The following is a 26,326-nucleotide window of genomic DNA, read 5'->3' on the forward strand; positions in this document are numbered from 1 at the left end:
CAACACCTATTGATTCCAGTAGTAGTCTGCGCGGAAAGCACAGTGGTATCGTCACTGTTCTCTCCACACCGGGTGGAAAAGGCCTGGGTTCGATCCCATCGATGACGCGAGGAAATTTAATGGGATATTTTTCACTCCGTGGCTGAGTTAGTCGGTCTAAGGCATAGATAGCAAGGTTTTTCCCCACAGAAACTGGGGGTTTTTTGTCCCGCAAAACAGGAAAATCGGCCAGAGAACACACGCAATTTACAGACGGGTATATGTCTGTAAATTTCGGGTATATGTAAGAAATTACCAGGTAATCCTAATATAATAATTTGATTATTATTTTTTTTATTATAGTAGTTCCCGTACCCAGGAAGCCCAAGTCTGGGCATCAGCAGATGAATAATCCCGTCTGTCAACTGTTATATCTCAGAGTCAGCTCATTAAGAGTGCCTTATATTTCCCCTAACTACACTGGTGTGCAACACTTAAGGACCAACACTATTTCTAAAGGTTGCAACCACAAAATCTTTACTGATGAGAGCAGATTCAATCTCAGCAGAGATTCTGGACGTCAGCTAATCTGGCAAGAGGTTGGCACACAGTATCACCCCGCAAACATCACCGAACGTGATCGATATGGCGGTCGAGGTGTTCTCGTCTGGGGAGGCGTTATCTTGGATGGAAGTACACAACTCCAGATACTGGAAGGCGGTACTGTAACCGGTGCACGCTACTGTACTTAGGTAATTCTTACCCATGTGCGTCTGTTCCGAATACCATTGTCACCTCGGAACAGACGCACATGGCCCCGAGTTCGTGTTTATAGATGATAACGCCACACTCCATCGCACTGCAGCTGTTGATATGCTTTAGGAAAGTGAGGACATTGTTTGTATGGATTGGCCTGCCCGTTTCTGCCGATCAAAATCCCATTGAACACATATGGGACGCTCTGGGGAGACGCCTAGCGGCACGTCCACACCCACCAGAAAATGTTCACCAGCTGAAGATGCCACTGACAGAGGAATGGACAATGTTCCGCAAGAACTTATCAACAACAACGTTCTAAGTATAGACAGGTGGTGCAAAGCCTGCATCGACATTAGGGGTTGCCCTATCTCCTACTGAGGACCACCTCTTCCCTTTGTTCCATCTTTGGCAGTAATGCATCGGTATCATGGCAGCCAGTGCTATGTTGCCATTTTTGAATAAAGTCCCTCTGTACAGTTTTGTTTCGTTGTTGTGTTGGTGTTGTTTCCTTCATCATTTCTGTACCTCACGAGATTCCTTTGGTATGCTTTTCCCACATCCAGGCCACTCCTATGAGAAGCTACAGGTGAAAACGTGACTGGTCCTTAAATTTTGCACACTAGTGTATTTTTTTCAACTGTCGATATGCACTCGTCCTCGCAGGTGGCAAAACAGGCAAATTAGGCATTATAATCACAGCGGTTAAAATTATAACCGATTATGGTTACGACAATAATGATTATAACTCATAATGGTTATAATCACGATCCTTCTTACACCAAGTGAAAAAGTCCCGAGTTCGAATTACGTCAATGATGCGAGGAACTTTCATGGACTATTTTTATTGAGTGGCTGAATTAGTCGGTCTCTAGCGAGGACAGCAAGATTTTTCCTCCGGAAACTCGGGTTTCCGGAAAACTGACCAGATAACATATATAATTGATATGTCATTTGATTCCGTATCCGTTCACGCGTTGGCAAGGGTACTACGTGAGTATTACCTCATTGGCGAACACGTGCTATGGTTTATTCAGACAATGCTTGAGAACAGAACTATTATTGTTCGCGATGCCAATCGGTGCTACACCAGAACTATTACAGCTGGAGTCTCAAAAGGTGGGGTCCTCTCTGGTATCTTGTTCTCAGCTGTTTTGCCTTTCGTGACGGGCCAAACTGATATTGTCACCTTCGCTGATGATATAAAACTGTTCACTGCTATCAACTCTGGAGACACTGCTGACTACACAAATGCCTTAATCCTACAGAAAATCCAGAACCTCGAGGCCTTCCTCTCCGCTTTTGGCCTTCACATCAATCCTGAGAAGTCGAAACAGTTGAGTGTCTCGCTCAAACGGAACCTAACAATGGTGCAACCCAATCTAAGAGGATCCCCAATTTCTGCTGTTCAGCAACACACCGATCTGGGCGTTATATTTGAACAGAAGCTCTCCTTTCTACCACACATAGGCCACCTGCAAATAAAGTTCTTTCGACTCTAGTGGATGCTTAAGCAACAACTTATGCATGTCCATGACCAGGCTGTTGTTCGGACCAATCCAGTCCTTCAGGCCACCCCAAACCGGTTAAAGTTATCCGATCGGTTCTTACCCGTGCAAATTCCGCAGTTCATACACTCCTTGGACGGCGACCTCTACTAGTTTGCAGTCGATAAAAAATATAGGCAGAACTTACTCCATCGACTTCCTTTTCAGAACCACGTCACAGTACATTAGAACCTGCTCCCGAGGACCCGTCCTTCACTGCCATGGCTCCATCACTACACTGTTCCAACTTTCTGTGCCTGCTGAGATGACTCCAGCACTGTGAAAGGGCTGCTCCTTAGAGAATAATTTAACTTGATAACATGCTGTTGTGTATATATTTTCATATGTAAATTTGTCATTTTTTCTTCAATGTTTAATCCTACACTCGTATAATTGGTATAATTAGTAATATATTGTTTTTTTCCTCCTATCTCATGCTTATTTATTAAATTGTGTTAGCCTTTACTGTAAACCCCTAGCTTGTAGCCGTGAAGGGTATTGTGTACGGCGTGTTCTTATGCAATAAAGGGTTCTTCTTCTAATTTAATACGCATAGGTGAATGAGGTTGTTCTCGGGTAATCTTAATATGACTTTTTTGTTAACATGTTTCCGGGTTTTCGTCCACCAAATAGGCAAACTGACCGGAAAACGCATATAATACACATGGGTATATGAGTGTTTCTTTCCCGAGTAACCCTAATATGAAATGCTTTTTTTTTGTTGTTCACATGCTCTGACTAACATTGGTGTGTGCATCTGTGGACACATGGTGTCAGCCCCCCATATGATATGTTGTGAGAAATATCATGACTTAAACAGCACGTCTAGAGATGGAGGTTTACTGAATGAAAGATGGAGATAGAGATTTCTCTTTGTGTTATTTATTGATATTTTGTATTTTACTTATGAATTTGTTGCTAATATATTTAAAAAGAGAACAGTCCTCTTATGGGAAACTACTAAATAGTAGAGACCCACCGTCCAGTCCGTGTTGATGGTGACCCTATCGACTGGGTGAGATGAATAGCTCACTTCTTCCACAGAGGCTAAGTGGGTAAGTGGCCGAACTTCTGTTTTCAGTTTTAAACGCATTAATTATTGTGTTGTGTTGTGTTGTGTTGTGTTAGCATGCATTTTATTTTAAAATTATTATCTTACATTTTGAAAATTTAGTCTTTAATTAGCTGAACCACTTATCCACTTAGCCTCTGTGGAAGAAGAGAGGTATTCATCTCACCTAGTCGATAGGGTTACGTTCCCTGCCGACTGGAGGGTGGATCTCTACTATCTAGCAGTTTCCCTTAAGAGGACTGTTCTTTTAAATATAACAGTAACAAATTCATTAGAATTTACTGCCAGACAGCACGTTTGCAAGTCCTCCCAAATGTAATTTCGACATGCTCTGGTGTGGTCCACTGGGTGTGGGAAGAATCGTCGGGTTACCTTCTGGCTCCCACTGATGCATGATGTTCTAACTGTTGACTCTGGGGTTGTCGCACTCTTCTGTTATCTTGTGAATGATGTATGCATGCTTTTAATATGCTGTTTTAGCTGGTACTGCCATCTACCTCGAGGTCTGTGGAGCAGTGTAAAACTTAAAGAATTCAGGTAAAATTTCCACGTACACAATCAGCTCTAACGTGCTGCTTTACTGAATGACCAATTCCAGAACTTAATTTAACCGATTCTAGGATGGTTTGTCGGATTCATCCATTTTCCTAAACATGGCCAGAAAACGCAAGGTTTTTGAATAGTGGATTGCCGAATTTGGGAGGTTCGACTGTAATAAGTGAACTAAAGAATTCTCTAAAAGCACCAATCGCAATATTCGAATATACGAATATAGTCAAACATTTACAATTTAAGGTCATTTGTTTTCATGACAATAATAATCGTAAGTTGCTTAAAAAGAAAAGAAACGATCAGTAAATTTATAAATAGTTTATGTTTAGAGAAAAACTCAATTCTATTTACTTTCAAGTCTAAATTATATAAAATAATTAAATTTTAGCCTGTGTAAACTAACTTAAAATTTTAATCATATAAATAATTGTGTTGTTTTACTGCTTAAATTAGAGAATTAAATCCCGTATACGATCCGCAAAATGTGTTCAGAGCTAATTCTTTACACAATTATATTCTCTGCTTTAATAAATAAATATTAGTTGAGAATGAAATTTCCACATTGAATCTTCAGATTTTCCTAAACGTTTTACTGCAATCTATTTTCATAATTATGCTATTCTCTATGAGCATCTGACAGCGTAAAAAGATGAAGACAATAATTCATCAGAACGTTGTTCTTATGTCGGTCAACAATACTAGTAAGAGATCTCATACTGAAGGAAGTACAGTGTCTAATAGATTTATAAAAGAGAAAATGCTAACAGCGTGATTATAGAAAATAGCAGAGAAGCATGAAATAGTGCAGCAGCGACATTCAAATAACATCAAGCCAGTCACATGAAGCCTCGTGCATAAAAAGATGTTAGAAAGCGTAGTGAATTTTTTTTAGAAACAAACCATCTGTCTGTGAATCCTCGGCGTGCATCTCATCGCTGCTCTTCCCCTTCATGCCAAGGATCGGCAGATGGCGGCGTAAACGCCTGAAAACTGCAAGATCAGAGGTCATATTTCAAAGGCGAGAAATTAATATGTACTGCGGTCATTAAATACTGTTAGACTTAAATATGTATTCCTGAAGGTAAATTCTTTCCACACCTATATTACAGGAACTTGTAAACAACAGTTGAAGAAAAGAACAAGATATCATCATACAATAGGCAAAACTACAGGGAAAAAAAACAGTTTCATGATAATGGAAGCTGCTAACTCACCATGGAAGCTGTTAACTCACAGTCAGTGTACAACAGCAAATGCACTTTTATGTAGACACGTACTCGTACATTAATCATTTTTGACAAAAGTTGCTTCACCCTTATATGGCACAGCCTATAGGCTAGGGTGTACAATCTAAGTGAAATGATCACATCAGATACATAATGGTTAAAATTTTGATATTAATGTAATTAAATAAAAATGAATACAAACTTATAAGTAACATAATAGTTTCGAATCAAAAGAGATAGAAAGCAATTTCAGCGAATTAGCTAGTCGGTTGCATTGAATGTCAGAGAAACGGATCATCCTTGGTTAACATTCATGTCCATTGTTGGTTGCAGTGATAATTGGCGACCACTTCTATCTATATCTGTAGCACTGTAAACAGTCCTGCTTGACACTCAGCTAGGGTAGAAAATTTGGTTAGGTCTATATAACGGAATTTAATAAATCAGTAATATTATCCGGAAAAAAAGTTGTTAAGATTAGACAGGTTACAGGCACCGCTTTCCTTGGTGCTTCAGGCTCTTGAAATACCTACAGTCCTAGTCATCCCAGGCGCGTCAATTTGCTTCATTATAAATTTTGTTATTGCCTAAAATTTTTGTTTATTATTCTGAGCTTCCAAGGCATCACTCCCTGTTGGTAAATAAGATTTGGCTAAATATGGCCAATAAAGTCCTTCAACTTTATTCATTCATCTCAGTAACAAGTATCGGAAGGAATCTGATACAAACGTCGGAAGAAATCCGAGTGTGTAGGTTTAGAGAGCAGAAGACCATACTGATAAAGCATACAGAGGAATTAATAGTAGTATAACTGCATATACTGTATTTAGAGACGAGATCTTTATTAAGGACAACGACAAGTTCCTGCGGAATAATTCACATGGATGCGTAGGTTTTTCCTTCATGATTGCAAGAGTGAAAATAAGCCCACTCAGTATGAGAACGCACCTTCAGAAACTGGAGAACCTGGCTGACACTGACGAAATCTTTGACGTCCAGCTTTTCCCTTTTCTTTTTGTGAACACGTCAAGACCTGTTTTTGACGGTATGATTACAGATTGAGAACCGTTGCATTTACAGATTTATTTAATAAGTGGGCGTCATTTCCATCATCCGAATTTATGTACGTTTTAAGTTAGTCCGTATAAAATACGAAATTGTTATTTTCTGCCAAAAATGACTACAAGGCAGTTGCAAACATGAGCCCTGAGAGCACGTTCCCTGTAAAGCTCCTCTATGGTCTCCTGGGGAGTTAATTGCTATTATATTATTCATCTCATTCGTGATGATTATCATTACTATTAGTCATCTCATTAATGATTGTTACTATTGTTCATCTCATTAATGATTATTACTATTGTTCATCTCCTGAGTGATGATTACTATTACTATTAGTCACCCAATAATAAATAAATAAATAAATAATAAATCAATAAATATTCATTTATTGTGAATAAAGCAAGCCCATCACAGCACATGGCTAGGGGCAGGTAAGGGAATGACATAAAATAATCGAATATATGTACATAGCAGATTTCATACAGACATTAACAATGACTAGGAATTATAATTATGAGTTAAAAAAAGAATTTGCAGAACAAGACATTTGGCTTTCAGTTGCAATTACTAGGTTGGATTATTTTTCTTCATTTTATCGGAGATCTGACTCCTGTAGGCTTCAGAGTTGATTAACCTGTTGCAATCAATGTTGTGTGTGTGTGTGTGTGTGTGTGTGTGTGTGTGTGTGTGTGTGTGTGTGTGTGTGTGTGTGTGTGTGTGTGTGTGTGTGTGTGTGTCAGGGTGGTTCCCAGGCAAAAGCCCATCTCAACCTAAATCATTTTAAACAGAAAATCTGTAAAGTGGACCTGATAAATAAAAAGATAGCTAAGAAATAGGAAGACAAAAGCACAATTTTGAAGAGGAATAAGAGGGAAAAAAAAAATTTTTTTTTCCCTTTTTTTTTTTTTTTTAAGTTAAGTTCGTAAGCTAAGTCAAGTGTATAAATGATTTTTGTATAGGAAAGAATAAAAGTATATATAAGAGAGATATGTTTGTGAGTGTAGTATGTTGTTTATGTTAGGTGACTTTGCCATCAGAAAGCAGCTGGACTTTTCAACTGCAATCTGATGCCCGTCCCTGGCACGAGGAGCCGGACCTGGTACTATATTTAAAAGCTGGAGCGCCGAAGCACAATTGAACACTCAACAGAGAAAGCGCAATACTATTGAGTGCCAGCTGTCCAGACTTGGGCCGCCCAAACCCAAGAACTGAACAAAAAAAAAAAAAAAAAACCACTGCAGTGGTCCATGCCCAGGAGCCCCAGACCCGACCAAAGGCTTCCAGGTCTGAAGCTCCCAAGCCCAGATGCGATCAGTGAAGATTCTGGTTGTAAACAGCCAATTCAATGTCCGTAAATGCTGTGTTTTCCATCTTCTGGAAAACACAGCATTTGCATACACCTGTAAGGCCTGAAAGTTGTTAACTCCTTGCACCAATGTATGTACATTATCTTCATCAAGATTACATATCTGTTCTTTCAAAAGACGCCTTTCAACATTATAGTAAGGACAAGAAAACAGAATGTGTTGCCAAGTCTCTACCGCTCCACAAGAACACCATGGATCTGGCTCCAACCCCCTAGAATACAATTTATCCCGGAACGACCCATGCCCTGTTAGCAGAAAACTGGTATACATAGTGGGGCAAAACCACGACGACACTGGTTTAGAAACAGCGAAATCTGCCTCTGGAATAATCTTTCTAGTTATCGCTCCCACCTCAGAAGAACTCCATCGGGCACTCCATATTCCAACCAAACCAGTCCAAGTTCGAAGTTTTTCTTCCTTAACGGTAGCCGTCAGATTTAAAGACATCCCTAGATATTGGGCAGGGATACCCTTCCTCATCGCGTAAAACATTCCTCGGTAAACCACATATAAATCCAAAGGTAACAAGCCAGCTATCACTTGTAGCGCAACCGTAGACACAGTCCGTGGCGCATTCAAATAAGTCAGCATCATTGATCGCTGCAGCGACATCAACTTACGTTGAGTTTTGATCTTAAACACAGCCTCCACCCACACGCCAGCAGCAAGACCTCTACTGGCTTCAGCATACTGAAATCCCCGTGAAGACTTTCAACCTGCACAATAATTGTGCCTTTACAATGCAGTCTCAACATCACCACCATCTACCATGACTGCCGCTCCGGCTTCGCCTCCCACCAAGTTAACACAATACTGAAATGACTTCACCACCTGGATGGGACCCGTCTGTCCCAGGTATTGCACTACTTGAATTTGACCTTCTCGGACTGGACTCTGCCAACTATGACTTCACGCAGCATTGCTGCCAATGCCATGTGGCGATCCTGAACCCGTGCTCCCTTGCACGGCCCTGTTTCTTCCCTGTCCTGGCGGGGAGAAGGTGAAGGTTCCCTTGTCTCCTCCCCGCCGTCCCCTCTTTCCTTCTGGTGTGGCATGGGCCTGCCTCAATGATTTTGGGGTCATCTACTCTATCGACCCTATACTTCTGTCTCTCACTCCCCCAGCCTTTAGTCTCCCCTCCCCCTCTAGCTTTCCAACTAGCGTTCATCCCATGTCAAAATTATCCTAGCCCTACACCCAAAATTCTTAATTCCAACACTGTATAACTTAAAACTCCTTTGGCCTGACCCAAACTCTAGCGCACTCCCCCCATTTTTTTTTTTTTTTTTCGGGTCCTAGCCACTGAAATCCCAGGAAATTAGGTGGCAGGACCTGCCAGAGTACTTATTTAAAAATACTGGTGTACCTGGCTTGCCTCCACGGGGCTAAGTGTGGGCAACGTTGGGCCTCAGTAGGGGTCCAGCGGCTAAATGGCCAGATGAACAACGATACACTACACTACATCCAACAATATCCATACACTTTTAAATCTCTGGCCTTTACAGTGTTCTGTAACACACGACAATGCAGACTACACGGAGATGGGGGAAACCCCTGGTGCCGTTAGACCCTAAACACACTTTACACTTTACTTTACTTACGCCAGCAGCATAAGCGATAACTGGCAGAAAGATCGTTTTGTAATACAAGCTCATAGTTTTTTTTTTTGCTAAGTCCCCATTCTCGCCTTGAAATTCTTATAACTGAACAGATAAACTTCTTAATTTTATCGTTAAGGTGTGAAACGTGCAGATGAAAACCCATCCTGTCATCCAGAATTATCCCTAAATACTTGATATTAGACACAAAAGGAATTTGTTTCCCGTTTAACACAACTCTAGGTGGGCGGTTATAATCAAAATGGTTTTTAAACACCATGAATTTGGTTTTAGTAGATGAAATTTTCAATTTGTTCAGAGTAGCCCAATTAGAGAGATCCTCCAGGACATCCTGTATTCTGTGTTCCAACACGATTCTAGACCGACCTGGGACCCCCACAATCAAATCGTCCGCATATGCCACGTGTATGCAGTTTATAGCTTGAGACTTATTTAACCACTGGTCCAGCACGGCATTCCAAAATATTGGACCCAGAACTGATCCCTGTGGACATCCACGACCTACGTATTTACTGTACATCAAGTGCTTCGCACATACCTTAACCAGTCTCTCCCTAAAGTATGAACGTATAACTCCGTATAAATAACTGTCACAACCAGACCTCCACAAAACATTCATAACGCTCTCCCACCACACAGTATCAAAAGCACCTTCAAAATCCACAAACACAACCAAAACATACTTCTCAGGAGAAGACCTCACATAATTAATTAACGTCAATATCGCCTCCTCGGTTGAATGACCCTTCTTAAAGCCAAACTGAAAATCCGACATAGCATGACCAGCAGTTAGGACCTCAACTATTCTAGGAAGCAATAACCTCTCAAACAGCTTACCCAGGTTAGACAGAAGCGAAATTGGCCTGTAAGCTCGAGGACTCTCACGAGGCTTACCCGGCTTGTGTAAAATCTTGAGAAGAGCAACTTTCCACGATCTCGGAAATACACGCTCCAACAAACATTTATTAAACATATTTAACAAGACATCTGGGCAAATCTCGAAAAACTTCAATAGTATTTTGTTTTCTAGCAAATCCATTTTTTGTTAGAAAACAAAACCTGGACATTTTTAGTGTTCAACCTCGCAATAGCTATACCGAGCTCCAACCTCGAAAACAAACCTATCTCCGACGAACCATCATATTCCAAATTATTCCGACGTATTCTAGCCTGATCATCTGTATCCAGCTCTGGCTCATCATCAGGAAAAAGCTCCCCAACTATCCGCTGAACAGTACTATACCAATCATCAGTCTCTTCCCCGTGGGTCACCACGGTATTGTAGATTTCACCATGTACTAACTTATCCCGTGATAATCTGTAAATCAGACCCCAAGGGTCCGAATTACCAACCTCCTTTACCAATTTCTGCCAGCATTCCATCTTGGCGCGAGCAATTTCTCTATGATACTGTCGTCTCAAAGAACGATAACTCTGAGCAAGCAACTCTACATCCTGTCCAGACAAATGCCTGCCTCGCTGCAACATTTTTCTAGCCCTCATCACCCTTGACCTCGAAGTAGACAATTCTGCTGACCACCAAGGCACCGGGACCACTTTAGACTGTTTTCTTTTAGCACTATGTAGCATAGCTTGAAATAAATGGTATTCAACATGAGCTACCAACTCATCCGCATTCAAGTTATTTAAAGATAATACAAAATCATCATTATATACTGATTTTAAATAATTACCAAATTTATCCCATTTAACTCTTTCCATAGAAAATCTTCTCAAATTACCAATTCCAAAATCCCTCTGCACAGGGTTAGGAGCAATACAAAAAGTAATAGCATTATGATCGCTGTTTATCAGATCAGAATGCACGTCCCAATTCAATATTCTCTCAGCATACCCGGAAGAAACAATAGTCGTATCTATATTAGACTGTCGATGACAGGTAGAGAATATAAAAGGCTTATCAGGCAAATTCTGTACGCTTAAATTATGTGATAGGATCAAGTCTTCCAAAAGAGATTCACGAGAATCAACTACACCGCTATGCCAAAAATGAGATTTAGCATTCAAATCCGCAGATAATACAAATCCACCTTCAGCATATCTCGAGCAAATCCTATCCAGACGATACAAACAAACCAGAAAGTCTGCCAGAGGAGAACAATACGCAGAAATCAAACAAAAAGAAAAGTCCCTCAACGCCACAATTGCACATACTATATCTGCAGAACATTCACTAGTAATAACAGTCAACACAATATCCCGATTTAGAACTACAATTGCTGACTTTGGAGGAGCATCCGAAGCAGCAAGAACTCTGCATGATGACGGATATCCCACAACCTTATATACAAGTCCTCCCACTTGGGCCGTATAATAAGGCTCCTGTATGCACACTAAATCAAAATTACCCTCAAAAGCTGCAACTCGAATTTCGTCAGCTACAGCACGAGACCGCTGTCCATTTATCTGTAAAACCTTTAAACCTTTACGATAATTTAAGATCTCTGTGTTAGATTGCAAATAATTATTACTACTCATTATATGTTCTTCTGTCTGTCATCTCTACAACTCTGATATATTCTGGTCATTTACTATCTCGCACTGAGTGATCATATCCTCTACCTCTCCTCTTACAGTTGATACATTTAGGGGGACTATCCTTGTTGGGACACTCGGCATAAATATGACCACTATTGGCACAGTGGCCACATGTCACTGCATTATGTGAACAATTCTGCGAAGAGTGACCATAGCCAAGGCAGCGAAAACACTTGCCGACCGCAGTACATTTTCTAAAACGGTGTGATCCAAAGCCCAAAAAGATTCTGTTGTTCTTAAACAAACATTTATAAAGACGTGGGCTGAATCCAATGATCCAGTTTATGACATTAGTTCCAGAGCCCGAACTAAACCGAAAGGAAACTTCTTGATTAACCTCCTCCTGAGTGACATTATAATCCTGAAAGTTTTTGTAATACAAATCCTCCAAAATATCCTGTTTAGTAAAATCCTTGGGAACTCCATAAATTAAGACAGTTGGATTGGAAAATTTTGGTTTCTCAACCGACAAACCTGCATGTTTAAAAGTTAAATTCTCAGTTATCTTACTTACATCTTCTTGGCAAGTTGTCTCCAAAAGTACTGCTTTATTTCGCAAGAGACGAATACTTTTAATTTTCATGTTTTTATATTCTTTTTTAATCTCCTCAGTCACTGTTGATTTTACACTCTGACTCGAGTCAATCTCAGAACCCTCGGTTGGACGAAAAATAACAATATGATTAGGATCAGACTGAGATTCAGGAGTTCTAAGAGCAGGTCCGCGAGTACTCTCACGATCCCCTGCTGACTTCAACAAAACCTGTTCATCCGCCACCGGCAAACCACCTCCAACAGCCTTTGCAAACGTTTTATACCTAGGATTCAAACTCCCAGCCACAGTTTGCGTCTTCACCAAGTTGTTAAAAAGATCAACACGAGTCTCAAACTCCACAGAGCGAACCTTCAAACGTTCATTATCTACAAGTAAAGTCGTGGTCACAGCCTCCAAGTCCGCCCAGAAACCCAAGATACGACTAGAAGCAGCTCCCGTGACCCCACAGGATTCATAAAACAAAAAATCTGTGAGAGCTTTTTTAACTTTAGATACCGCGGAACATATTCCTAAGACCTCCAAAACCTGTCCTGAAACAAGATCATCATCAAATGGGGAACTCAATATCGATTTCCATCTCTGAGTCGCTCCCATACCCCGATTCTTTTCAGATGCAGGCGATTTCAAAGAAGCACACACTGCAACCTCCTCAAGCTCCACTGAAGCGGATGATTCCACAAGAAGCTTCGGGGGGCAAACCACATTGTGTCTGTCTGTATTACTATTTTTAATCTTGTCTCCATGAACCACAACCCTAGGAGTCAAGGGAACCTTACGACCTTTTAATATTTTAAACACCTCAGGAGATTTAATCAAAGATGACTCCGAGCCAGAAGAGGTACCTCCCTCAGAATCATTTTTACTTTGATCCTTTTCAGTAGAAACAGATTTTTTGTTTTTGACCTGTTTTTGACGGTATGATTACAGATTGAGAACCGTTGCATTTACAGATTTATTTAATAAGTGGGCGTCATTTCCATCATCCGAATTTATGTACGTTTTAAGTTAGTCCGTATAAAATACGAAATTGTTATTTTCTGCCAAAAATGACTACAAGGCAGTTGCAAACATGAGCCCTGAGAGCACGTTCCCTGTAAAGCTCCTCTATGGTCTCCTGGGGAGTTAATTGCTATTATATTATTCATCTCATTCGTGATGATTATCATTACTATTAGTCATCTCATTAATGATTGTTACTATTGTTCATCTCATTAATGATTATTACTATTGTTCATCTCCTGAGTGATGATTACTATTACTATTAGTCACCCAATAATAAATAAATAAATAAATAATAAATCAATAAATATTCATTTATTGTGAATAAAGCAAGCCCATCACAGCACATGGCTAGGGGCAGGTAAGGGAATGACATAAAATAATCGAATATATGTACATAGCAGATTTCATACAGACATTAACAATGACTAGGAATTATAATTATGAGTTAAAAAAGAATTTGCAGAACAAGACATTTGGCTTTCAGTTGCAATTACTAGGTTGGATTATTTTTCTTCATTTTATCGGAGATCTGACTCCTGTAGGCTTCAGAGTTGATTAACCTGTTGCAATCAATGTTGTGATGATTTATGAGGTGAAGGGATGCAGTGGGGAACATTCTGTCCTGGAGAGGTTGTTTGAGCCTGGAAAGGTTGGATTTGAATCGCTGGTTTCTTGAATTTTCCTGTTGGGGGCAGCTATTATATTGGCTAAGTTTGGTGCGTCGCATGCAGAAGTGATTAACTTTGCAAGAAGCATGACTCCAGACTCACTGATCATCTGTTGCAGAGGCTTTGTTTTTAGGTTTTCATAACGCTGTTGCCTGGATATTGTATGGGGAAAACGAAGCTTACTATTGAGCCATCTAAGACCCCAATATTCTAGGGGAAGAAATTTCTTGACGGTTACTTGAGGAGCACCAGACCAGATCTCGGAAGCATAGGGCAGAATGGGAAAGATGCATCTTTGAACGTGCTTAATGACTGTTTTTCCGTCTTGAATCGCTGCTGTTTCTTGTTTGATTAACCATTTTGCTTTCTGAATTTTTTGAGCAACATATAAATAGTGGGCATTAAAGGAGAGATTTTTATCAAAAATAACTCCAAGGTCTTTGTAAGCATATACATTTGGGATTGGGACATCTGCAATTTTTATTTCTATGTGGTTGGGTTGTTTCTGAAGGGAATAAGTAATTTGAGATTTGCTTGCATTTATATTCAGATTGAGATCTTTCAGGTACTTGATGATTTCACAAATCTGTGAATTCGCATCATTGATAACTTTGCGAATATCATCACTGGCTTTGGAGATTATAAATAACTTTAAATCATCGGCATATGCCAGCAGATTTGGATTTTCTTGTAGAAGTGGTTGAAGAGATGCTGAAAATATCGTATTGGAGAGAACGGCTCCTCGAGGAATGCCTGTTGAGGTTGTGACGAGAATATTGTCAGTACTAGTGGGGAAGAGGAGAAGTCTGCGATTTAGGCTGTACTGAAGACAGGAAATAATCATTATGTCAACGAGAAAATGATTTTTTAGCATTTCAAAAGCGTTTTTGAGATCTATGTTGTCGAAAGCAGCTTTGATGTCAAAATAAAATACATCGCATTGTGCCTTATCTTGAAATGCAGTTTGGATGCGTACAATGGTGTCAGCTAGGCTTGTTGTTGTGGAGCGCCCTCTGGGACCAAAATGTATATTGACAGGTGCATTAGCGAAGATTGAATATTGAAGATATGGTAGCATGATTTTTTCAATTATTTTAGTAATTATTGACGAAACAGCAATTGGCCGATGGCCGGGATGGTTATTTCTGCAAGCTTTTTTTAGGAATCAACGTAATCCTGACAGTTTTCCACTTTCTTGGAAGGAATGGCTAGGAGATGTACCTGGAAATGATATGCACTAACGAATCAATGATGTATACGCTGGACAATCTAATAATAAAACCAGAGATGCCGTCAGGACCTTCACTACTATCAGGGCGTATTTGGTTAACTGCACGCTGAACTGTATTCTTGTTCACAAGTTGGTTAATTAGCAGGGCTTGACCCGGAGACACATCATGTTGCACGTTGTCTGCTTGTTCATAAGAATTGAGTGCTATCAATCTGTTTTGTATACATTCAGTGCAAATGTCAGAATTGCTTGTTTCCATATTGCATCTTATCCATTCAAAAACTAGATTATGCTGTAAGGTAGCTGTTGTTTTTGTAGAAAGTGCTCTTTTGTTGTGCTTTAGCGTGGACATAACATAACTTTTGTATGACTGAATTTTTTTTGAGTTGAAACAATGCTCTGCTCTTTTTATATTTTATGTGTGCTGATGAAGTGCCGTATTTCTTCCACTGTCTGTGGCATTTTTGCTTATTTTTAAAGTATGGTTTCAGGTGGGATTTGAACCAAGGTATGGAGTAAGAAGATATTCTAACAAGTTTGGATGCCGACTCTGTTTTCAGTTGATTCATCCATTTTATAAGAAAAAAGGTGGCGTCCTGTATAGGAATATTTTTAAGAGAATCCCATGGGTAGTATTTTAAGAGCTGCAAAAACTTTTCTTTCTGAAGGAATTTAATTGATGATATTCTTTTAGTGATTTCCAGAGAGGGGCAACGAGGATTCCAGCAGCAAATTGTTGCTTTCAGTTCTATACTTTTGTGGTCAGATTTAAATGTAATGTTCCTGCTAAGTTTTTCATGCAGTGGAAAGTTAAAGTATACAAGACAAGCGCTTGATTACCTCTTGTAACAGGGACGTTGATTTTTTTTAGCTACCAGGACGAAAAATGAGTGGACAGCAGCGTCATTTGTAAATTATATTTGGGCAGGGGAAGGTTAAAGTCGCCCATTATAATGATGTTAGTTTGAGGCTTAAGAAAAGTAGTGATCCAGGTTATTACTTCGTTAATGATGTCATCAGTAGATCCAGGCGGAATATAAATATTATAAATTTGAAGCAGAGAATCCCTAACCTGGATTAATAGGGAAATTCCTTCAAAGTTGAAGGTATTAGAGTTGTATGTGTTCAAAACTTTAATATTGGATTTTAAAATTATTGCTGTCCCACCACCTCTACGATTAATTCTTGATGTCATGTATGGCGTGTAGCTGAGATTCTTCGGCAGTAGGAAAACATCTTGTAAAGATTCCTGCGTCCACGTTTCAACTAAACATATGATGTCATCCGATTCTTCAACCATTAATGAAATAAGCGAAGATTTATTTTTTATGCTTCTTATATTTTGAAAAAAAAATGGTGAGATGGACATATGTGTTGGAAGGGTGTTTTCAAACAGATGTATTAGGTGGCAGGTTAAATGATGGATTAGGATGAGAATCAGGAATATCATTCTCTCGCTATGCAGAGAGTTCAGCAGATTGAGAATTAGTTGGTAACTTTTCACTAGCCTTGTTGACTGATCCTCCAATAGCTCCATAAAATGGCATGACGAGTAGACCATTTGGCCAGATATCAGGATTTAGATATTGTTGTAGATCACAATTCTTTAGCTCAATTCTAAATTATGAATATGTGGGATGTTGATTTTTATTTTGAAAGCTCTACCTGGAATTTCTAGCTCTAATAGTAGGTGGTCCATCTGCTGGGAGGTAGTATTAGGGTCTAGCCTGCTAACAAAAATGTTACTACTTCTAAGCGTCGAACTATTTCTGTTTCTAATTTTAATGCAAGACTGCATATTTCTTGTTCCTAGTATGCTTGCATATCTGTTGTTTCTGCGGGGAATCTTAAAATCTGGGGGGTTTGTAGGCAAGCTATTATGGGAAGGCACTTCAGGATAATGCTCAGAGCGATCATTTTGATAGTGCGCATACAAATTGCTCGCTTTCTGTTGATTACTAATAGTGGTGGATATCGGTTGTCTGTCTGTGTCAACACGTTGCAAGGAAGCACGATTATGTTCTCGGAGATAAAGAAAGCTAGAGCTCGATTTTTGGGATCGCGCAACTGTTTTTTCCGGAACAAATTCTTCAGCATCTAGACTGAGGACTGGAACTGCAGAAGCCTGATGAACAGAAGGGTGAGGCACCGGAGGGGTTTCGACCATAGCCTTTAGTTCAAGAAGCAAGTGGTAGAATTTACATTGTTGATCTTCTATTCGAAAAAGATGCTGTTTAATATCTTCATTTTCTCTAAGTTGCTTCCTCAGCATTTGTTCCAGGGAAGCAAATGAGCAATCATTGTTTGGAGCTGTTGAAGGCAGGGGGGACGGATTAGAAGAGTCATCCGTTTGGCGGAGGCATCTTTAGTTGACTTCCTTGTATGGCTTAGGAGATTATAGTATATTGACGGGGGGAGATGAAGGATGGTGAGCGTTGCGAAGGAGATCAGCATCTGTTGGGGTATCCTGGCAAAGCTGATGCTGACTAGGAGACTGTAAATTTGCACTTCCCTTGTTAGCACTTTTGCATGAAGGGCATCTGAAATTGTTTTAAATTACTGGATTTAGAAAAGTTCTTTATTAATGAACATGCATCACAAAACCCATACTGCAAATTCCCTTGCAGATAACCCAATTTCGTACTGATTTTTGACATACATTGTGAAACCGCTTCCTTAGGTGGCATGTTGAAGAGTTGAGAATGGCTTTAAATATCAGCAAACAGAACGTAACAAATAAGCAGGTGAGCCGTTATTGACACAGTAGGGAATCGAAGAGAAGAGTATTAAGTCTGGAGAAATGAGACAACAGTTCGGACGTGGGAGTGGCTAACTGCAAAATTGCTAGAGGTCTGCAGGACTTTACCAAAGCAGGAACACTGCGAAGGTCACGAACAGCTTTGTGTCAAGGTAAGCAATTCAGGTCAAAAGTCAATAACGTTGCTGTTTGTAGTTATGCTAAACAAAGGCTCAGAGAGTAACGTTGCACACTAAAAATTTAAGCTTAAATAAATACATCTTGATTAATACTTCATAAAAACCATCTAAGTTGCTTGACAGTCATCTAAGGAACATGTTAGTACACAGATTTTATAAAGATGCCCTTTAAAAACTACTTAAAATCACTATAAATCAGGAGCTGATTCACAAACGTCTAACACCTAGGCCAACAATAACAGCCTAAAATGAAGTATAAATTTAAGAACTTGGAGGAGGTTACTAATAATTTCAAAGTAGCTTTCCAGTACATACGTTAGGCCACTTAGTAATAAGAGGTCATAAGGTACGGAAATATTGAAGAAAATAACATTTAAAAAGTTGTTATTTTCGACTTAGTGCTTTTTACATTCTGAATAAGGTTTGGTTTGGTTTCGAGTTTTTTTTTTTTGGCGCACGAGCAGCTAAGGCTATGCGCCAAGTCCACTGAATAAGGTATCTAGGAGATTGGTGTAGGGGAATTGCCTGTAATAACCGTATGCAGATATAGGACTTGTGTTGAAAGCAGTAGTTGAATGAGGGGGTCTCAAGGACAGTCTTCTCGAAAATCAGTAGGATAATGAGTAACCTAGTTGAGATAATTTCTGCATTTCCAAGTGCTGTGATGTTCCTCACCTATTTCATATGCAGTATTCGTATTATCTTAGCATACACCGATGAGCCAAAACATTATGACCACCTACGTAATTTGATGTTGGTCCTCCACGTGCAGCCAAAACAGTTCGCACCCGGCGAGGCATGAACGCCACAAGATTTCTAAATGTGTCTTGTGGTAACTGGTACAAAGACGTAACCAGCAGATCCTTTAACTCCTGTAAGGTCCGAAGTTAGACGCCGCAGATCGGAGTTGCTGTTCCAACACAAACCACAAATGCTCGATGGGATTGATGTCTGCGGAATTTGGAGGCCAGGGAAATAACTGGAAGTCTTCCTCATGTTCCGCGAACCAGTCTCGAACAATCCTGGCAGTGTGGCATGGCGCCTCATCCTGCTGAAAGACGACACCGCCAGAGGGAAAGACCGTTGCCATGAAAGGGTGTACCTGGTCAGCAATGATGTTTAGGTAAAGTGTAAAGTGTACTGATGTCTAACGGCACCAGGGGTTCCCCCATCTCCGCATTGCTTTCACTGTAGGTGCACCAGTTCGCTGGGAACGCCAGAGGTTTAAAAGTGTGTGGATATTGTTAATGTGTAGTGTTATGTATTGCTTTCCTCTGGCCATTTAGCCGCCAGAATCCTGCTGGAGCCCGACGTTGCCCACACTTTGCCCCGTGGAGGCAGACCAGGTACCAAGTAGTTTCTATTTTACTCTGGCAGGTCCTGCCACTTACTTTCCTCAGATTTCTGTGGCCAGGACATAAAAAAAAAAAAATTATATATGCGCGCACATACAAAAGTGTATGAATACACATATGTTGGCATTTCAGTTCATTTGCGTGAGGGAGTTTTCGCTTTACTGATATGGCCGAAAATATGGGCGAATGGTATTTTAGACATAATTAGATTTAGAAATGTGGGGCATTCGCTTGCGTAAAGTTAGAGGGGGAGAGAGTGTGGGAGGGAGAAAGACAGAAGTATGGGGACGATAGGATAGGCGACCCCAGGAGGTCAGTGAGGCAGGTCCATGTCTCACCAGGAGAAGGAAAGAGGATGGGGGGAAGAAGGGGGAGGAAGTACCGACCCCGTCGGAGGAGTGGGAGGAGAAAGATACCAGGCAAGAGAGTCCGGTACACTTGCCAACTGGCGTCTGCAGAAATGTTGCGCATTGACTCAGCTTGTGGGGACTCCAAGATTGGTAGTCATGTTCAAGATGTCATCCATGAGACAGGCTGCCCTATCCCTCTTTGTTGCTTGTCCTTATTCACTTTGTTTCCTTGGTTCTCCATTTCTTGGAGGGGTCAGGAAGATACCAGGTGAGGGAGTCTGCTACTGTGCACTGTCTCTCTACTGTAGGATTTCTGCTACTGGTGTAGCTCTCTATGGAGTCAAGTTTGGTAGTCATATTGGGGATATCATCCATGGGTCAGTGTTTCTGTCCATGTTAGTTGCTGTCCTAATTTGGTTTGCTTCCTTAATCTTCCTTATTAGAAGTGGAACTTGCGTTGCACTTCCTAGCCCAAGCTGCTGCTGGTGCCGGGTTTACATCTATTCGAGGCGCTTCCGTAGCCAGGTGGGAAGGAGCAGCAGTGCGTAGCACATGCTTCTTGATTAGACCGGGTTTCGAGCCCGTCACCACCAAATACGGAGGATGCGGAAAGGTCAGGAAATGACCACCGCATATCCCGGAGCAATATGGCCTTAGTTGCTAATGCTCCTAAAAACCAAATAACAAACAAACAACAACAAACATCTATTCGATGTTTAGGTCTAAAGTGTCACTTTAAAACATCGAATAGATGTAAACCCGGCACTAGCAACAGCTTGGGCTAGGAAGCGCGATGCAAGTTCCACTGCTAATAAGTGGAAGATTAATCGATGTTTAGGTAGGTGGTGGACGTTAGAGCTCCCAGCACATGGATGACTGGACCCAGGGAATCCCAGCAGAACATCGCCCAAAGCATGACACCGCCGCGACCGGCTTGTTTTCATCCCACGGTGCATCCAGGCGCCATCACTTCCCCAGGTAAACGACGCACACGTATCCGGCCGTCCACATGGTGCAACAGGAAACGTGATTCATCGGACCGGATGACCTTCTTCCAGTCACTCAAGGTGCAGTTTCGATGCTCGCGTGCCCACTGCAAGCGCTGTTGCCGGCGAACCGTGGTCAGCATGGGCACTCGGAGCGGCCTGTGGCTACGCAGCCCCATTTTCATCAGGGTTCGATGTACTGTGCATTGTGACACATTACTCCCGTCACCAGCATTCCAATTACCAGGTAGTTGCGCCACAATCGCCCTTCTGTTGTCACGTATCATCCGGGAGAGCATTCGCTAACCTCGAGCATCGATGAGCCGTGGTCGTCCAACACCTCGCCAGTGGTTCGTGGGTTTTCCCTCCTCGGACCACTTTCGGTAGGTACTAACCACGGATGACTGTGAGCAGCCCACCAGCCGTGCCGTTTCGGATATTCTCCGACCTAGTAGTCTGCCGATTTCAATTTGGCCTTTGTTAAACTTGCTTAAGTCCACTGCCTTTCCCATCTGAATCTCAGGCAGAGGGAATATTGAACGAGATACTTTTTCTGCTGTTCGTCCATTATGTTCTGGCTCTTTATTATTATTATTATTATGTATTATCGAGTGTAGAAATTATTTATCCCGTCTATACTTACCGCAGATCGTTGCTGTAAGTATAGACAGGATAAATAAGTATAGCTTTTGATATTTATTCTGTACTAATCAGTTAAATTTAGTTAACATTGTTAAATTACTAATTTTTTCCTTATGCTGGCAGTTTGCCAGCAGAGGCGGCCATATTGGAATTTTGTTTATTGCTGATTTGAAGGTTAAGAAATTCGTTAAGCTTCTGTGGTGTTCTGTGTTTTTTATTGTGTTATAAAATTGAAGATTGTGGTCCTACTTTTGGTTGTTGCTGGTTATTCGTTGCTGGGCTCATCAATGTTACAGTAAATGGAAAGTAAGCTTACTAGGAAGACTTTAAGGGGGGAAGGAAAAGGAGGAGGAGGAGGAGATAGGCGCCTTCCCTCAACCTGCTTCTAGAGTTCCAAGACTGCATTCAGATCAAAGTAAGAAGTTACTGGATTTAAAGTATTTGAAGGGAAAAAATGCTAAATCAGCTAATCCAAGTGGAACAAGTGTATTATGTGGTGAGATAAATGTAGAGGCAGGTGTAAGTGGGACTAGTGAGTTGAATTTAACTGCAAGTCTTAGTCAGTCAACTGAAAAGCAGACAGAATTTTGTGATCAGGGTGCACAAGCAGAAGAAATCAGAGGGGGGGGGGATTGAAGATTTTCTGATTGAAGATTGAATATTTTCTGAACCAATGCTATTGGATGAGGTAGATTTTCAACATGGGTATTTGGAGATTGAAATAGATAGTTTTTATAGTGATATTAGTAGAAGGAGCACGGGAACTAATGTGAGAGAGCGTGACATTATTGTCAGTAACATTAATGAGCAAAAGTGTAGGTATGGAGATGGAAATTCAATTTATGAGTTAATTAATAAGCTTAAAAAGATATTGGTGGACTATACAACGAGTGAAAGTAACAAGGTAACAAAGGCTGCACTCAATTTTGTGTTGAATAAGTGGATAGACTTAGAGGTCGTTACTACAGTATTATTAATAGATAATGAAAGATTAAACTAGGGTTGAGGAATTGCAGATAAGAGCTGCATTATCTAATGATTTAGTTAGAGGACAATCATTTTTGCCAGGGAGAGTAGATAATCAACACCAGCAACAATAAACATATGCATATAGAGTAAAGCAGCAAGGTACTCAGGCTTTGACCCATTATGAGGAAGAAACCAACGTTGTAAAGGAATTGCAGAGGGAGGATAGGGGTATAAAAAGTAAGAAACCTAGACAAAGTAACAGTTATTTTGAGAGCTCAAGATGCTGCTAAATTTGCAACCAGTCAGGATGTAAAAGATGTTGTTGTTAACACTTTAAAACAGGATTTTAAAGAAGTAAAGATAGGGAATTTAAGAACAATTAGGAATAAAAAGGATTATTGATTGAGACAAATAATAAAGGAGATTTAAGTAAAATAATTCAAGCAGAAGATTTGATTGAGAGGGGGGATCAAGCAAGACAGTATTAAAGTGACTAATCCAAGTTTGTTAGTACATGATGTACCGAAAGAGTTGACACAAGAAGTAATTGTGAATGATTTGTATTTTAAGAACTTGAGAGACTATGGATCTTCTGAGGAGGAAGTGAAAGAGGGGATAACATTTAGATTTAAAACTGGTAATAAAAGTAAATTGACAAATTGGGTAATTGGAGTTGATCCTCAGATGTATAAGAGGATGTTTCAGAGGGACAGGTTATTTATAGGGTATTTATCATATAAATTTAGAAAGTTTACAGTGATAACTAAATGTTTTAAATGTTTAGGATATGGACATTCTGCCAATTACTACTCACAATAAACTGTTTCATGTGGCCATTGTGCCCAAGGAGGATATGTGTTTGCTGACTGTATTCATAAGGACAAGAGTTCTATGTGCAGGCAGATATGAAGTTCTCTAAGCAGTGCAGACGAGCTGCAAGAGTAGCTCATGGTGTATTGTCAATGATATACAGGAATTTTTCTAGCAGGGATAAGGAGGTGATTATTCCCTTGTATAAGGCAATGGTTAGGCCACATCTTGAGTACTGTATACAGGTCTGGAGGCCTCATTTCAAGAAGGATGTAGAGTTGCTGGAACGGGTACAGAGAAGGGCAACAAGATTAGTGAATGGAACAAAGGGTTGCTCTTACGAAGAAAGGCTTAAGTTTTGCAAATTACAGAGTCTGGAGACTAGGCACCGGCGAGGTGATCTGATAGAGGTGTATAAGGCTTTGAATGGTTTGAGCATGCTCAATGCCAATGGGATTCTTCATCTTGCTCAAAATAATCACCTCAGAGGGCATAAATTCAAATTGAGGAAGGACGGATGTCGGATAGATGTGCGGAAATTTGCCTTTGGCCAGCGGGTGGTTGGTTGGTGGAACCGACTTCCGTCACTTGTTGTTGAAGTTAATAGCCTAAACAAATTTAAGGCTCAACTGGACAGGTATTTCGAACGAACGGAGGGGTGAAATGGGAGTGGCGTGTTTTTTTTTTTTTTTTTTTTTGGCTGATGCTGAATAAGCTTGCTTTCTTGCATCATATGCCTCTACTAATGCTAATGTGTGTTAATTGTAAGAGGAAAGGTAAAAACTGTGATCATTCGGTACGGGACACTAATTGTGCATAATACATTAGAGCTCTAGAAATAGCAAGTATGAGGGTAAATAATGGATAGTGGGTCTATATATGATCAGTATGGAGTAATTAGAAATAATTGTGAAGATAGTTTTATAAGCTTTATGCAATTAAATGCACAAAGGTGTAGGTCAGTAATGGATGAGGTAAGAGTTATGGCTTTTGAGTTGAATTTAGATATTGTGTGCTTACAAGAGCCGTATGTTGGTTATTTTGGTGGGTTATACAAAGTTACTGGATTCCCCATCACAACTGAGACAGTACATATATCTAATGAAAAACCTAAAACAGCTATTATCTTTAATAAGAGTCTTAATGTCACTGATATTTCGGGCATGTGCACACAAAATGTTACTTGTGTGCACATATCAACTTTGGAGATATCATTTTATTTAGTCTCAGTTTACTGTCTTCCCTCCCAAGATATTGACTCTACTTTACAACATTTAGATTTAGTTATGGAAATTGTTGGTAGTGGAAACTAATTTGCGCAGTGAGGCCTATAGTGGACCCAGGCATGCTCTACTTGTTGGGGACGGTCACCGGGAGGCAGCTTCACGGCTGTTGGCTGCTTCGTGGTGGCCTGGGTGCAGCACGCATGGCACACGCATATGCTGGTATGTGCACTGGGTGGCATGTATTCGGGCCTCTACTCAGAGTTTGTTGTAGATAGGATTGGGGGAAGTGGATTTGGACGAGAGTCTTGGGGCCACCGAAAAAGAACATAGATAGATAGATATGTTCTGACCCAGTCGTCTGGCGATTACAATTTTGCCTTTGTCAAACTCGCTTAAGTCCCCTGCCTTTCCCATCTGAAGAACAAGAGTAACACTTAATGAAAAGAAAACTGCCCAAATGACCTTCACCAACAAAAAAAAGAAAAACGAAATTACGATCTTTGTGAACAATACCAGAGTCCAAAAATCCCCCGCACATGCCGACCTTGGCCTTAAGTGGGATGGAGGATTAAACTTCATACCTCACTTCGAACACATTAGAAAAAAGACATACGCAGCACTCTGGAGCACTAGACAAGAACTCACCGGTCATCTTATAATTCAATATATCCGTAAATGTTACACCGATGCCGTTGTATGCATCGACTATCTGGTCATCGGTCCCCGAGAACAACATCAAGGCCTTCTCAGGAGTAGAATACTGGCTTCTGATATGGCTAAATAGGATCGCCGGGAAACTGTTTACCATTTCAAGAGCGGTCTTGTATGCCAATCTTGACATCACACCCTGGAAGTATTTCTTTATTAACAAAACAACAAGCGGCCCCTAATCAGAAACTGGCAAATCCGTACGTACATACATAGATATATATACAATGATATATATATGATACATATAATGATACAATATATAATGATACGTACAATGATATATACATATAATCGTGTTAATTACAGTGTTATAAGTGTAATGAACATGTAACATGTTCACACAGCAAATCACATCACGCAACTAATCAGAAGTATTACTTGTGGCCCAGGAACCACAAGACAGCAGTCTTTTTCTGTCCTAGGAAGAACAAAAACCGCACCCACTGGAGGTACTGCTATACCAATGGATGCTAGCTAATCCTGTATGCACAGCTGCCCAAACTGGGGTACCAGCTTAAAAAAAAAAAAAAAAAAAAAAGTAGATAGCAGGGGATATCAGTTTTACGAATTATCGATAGACATTGCAGGTGTTGGGTTGGTTCCTTGTTCTTGATATGTTGATAAACTTGAGAAGAGTTGCTTTCTTTTGGTGAAAACGAAAACAGCAGAGCAGAATTGTTGTAGAGCTGAGAACGATTGAGAATTTTCAGTCAGCGCCACTTCATTCCCTTCAGAGAAGTTGGTGACAGCAACTTGTAATGTAGATCTGTCATCGTGGTACAGACTGCAGCGATACAGAATGTGCGTCCAGTTCCTCAGCACCACACAAGCAGAGATTGGTGTCAGACAAGCCAAATTGAAATAGTTTGGAGTTGGTGGAGTAAGTATATACGATGTTGTTAGGCTGGGAGAAACCATTGGCGGACGTTCTTGTTGAGAGGGAAGGTAACTGCATCAACAAAAGAGCGGGTGACTTGACCAGTAGTACTGGAATCCCATCGTGATTGCCACACACTGATAAGTTCATTCCAGATTCTCGGTTTCTCGTCTTTGATGTTAGCAGTTAAGTTGCATGAGATGCCGAGAATCTCGCCAGGAACTCCGTGCTTTAGACGATAGCACAGTCCTTTGAAGATGACATGCAGGT

General features: G+C 40.5%; 1 protein-coding gene across 1 annotated transcript in view; it reads right to left on the reverse strand.

Moving 5' to 3' along the window:
• Positions 1-26,326, reverse strand: part of LOC150079616 (voltage-gated inwardly rectifying potassium channel KCNH6-like) — a 597,553-nt gene that overhangs the window by 419,794 nt on the left and 151,433 nt on the right. The window lies entirely within an intron of this gene.

Source organism: Mastigoproctus giganteus, chromosome 10, assembly GCF_048544385.1.
Source record: "Mastigoproctus giganteus isolate SK-2022 chromosome 10, ASM4854438v1, whole genome shotgun sequence".
Lineage (NCBI taxonomy): Eukaryota > Metazoa > Arthropoda > Arachnida > Uropygi > Thelyphonidae > Mastigoproctus > Mastigoproctus giganteus.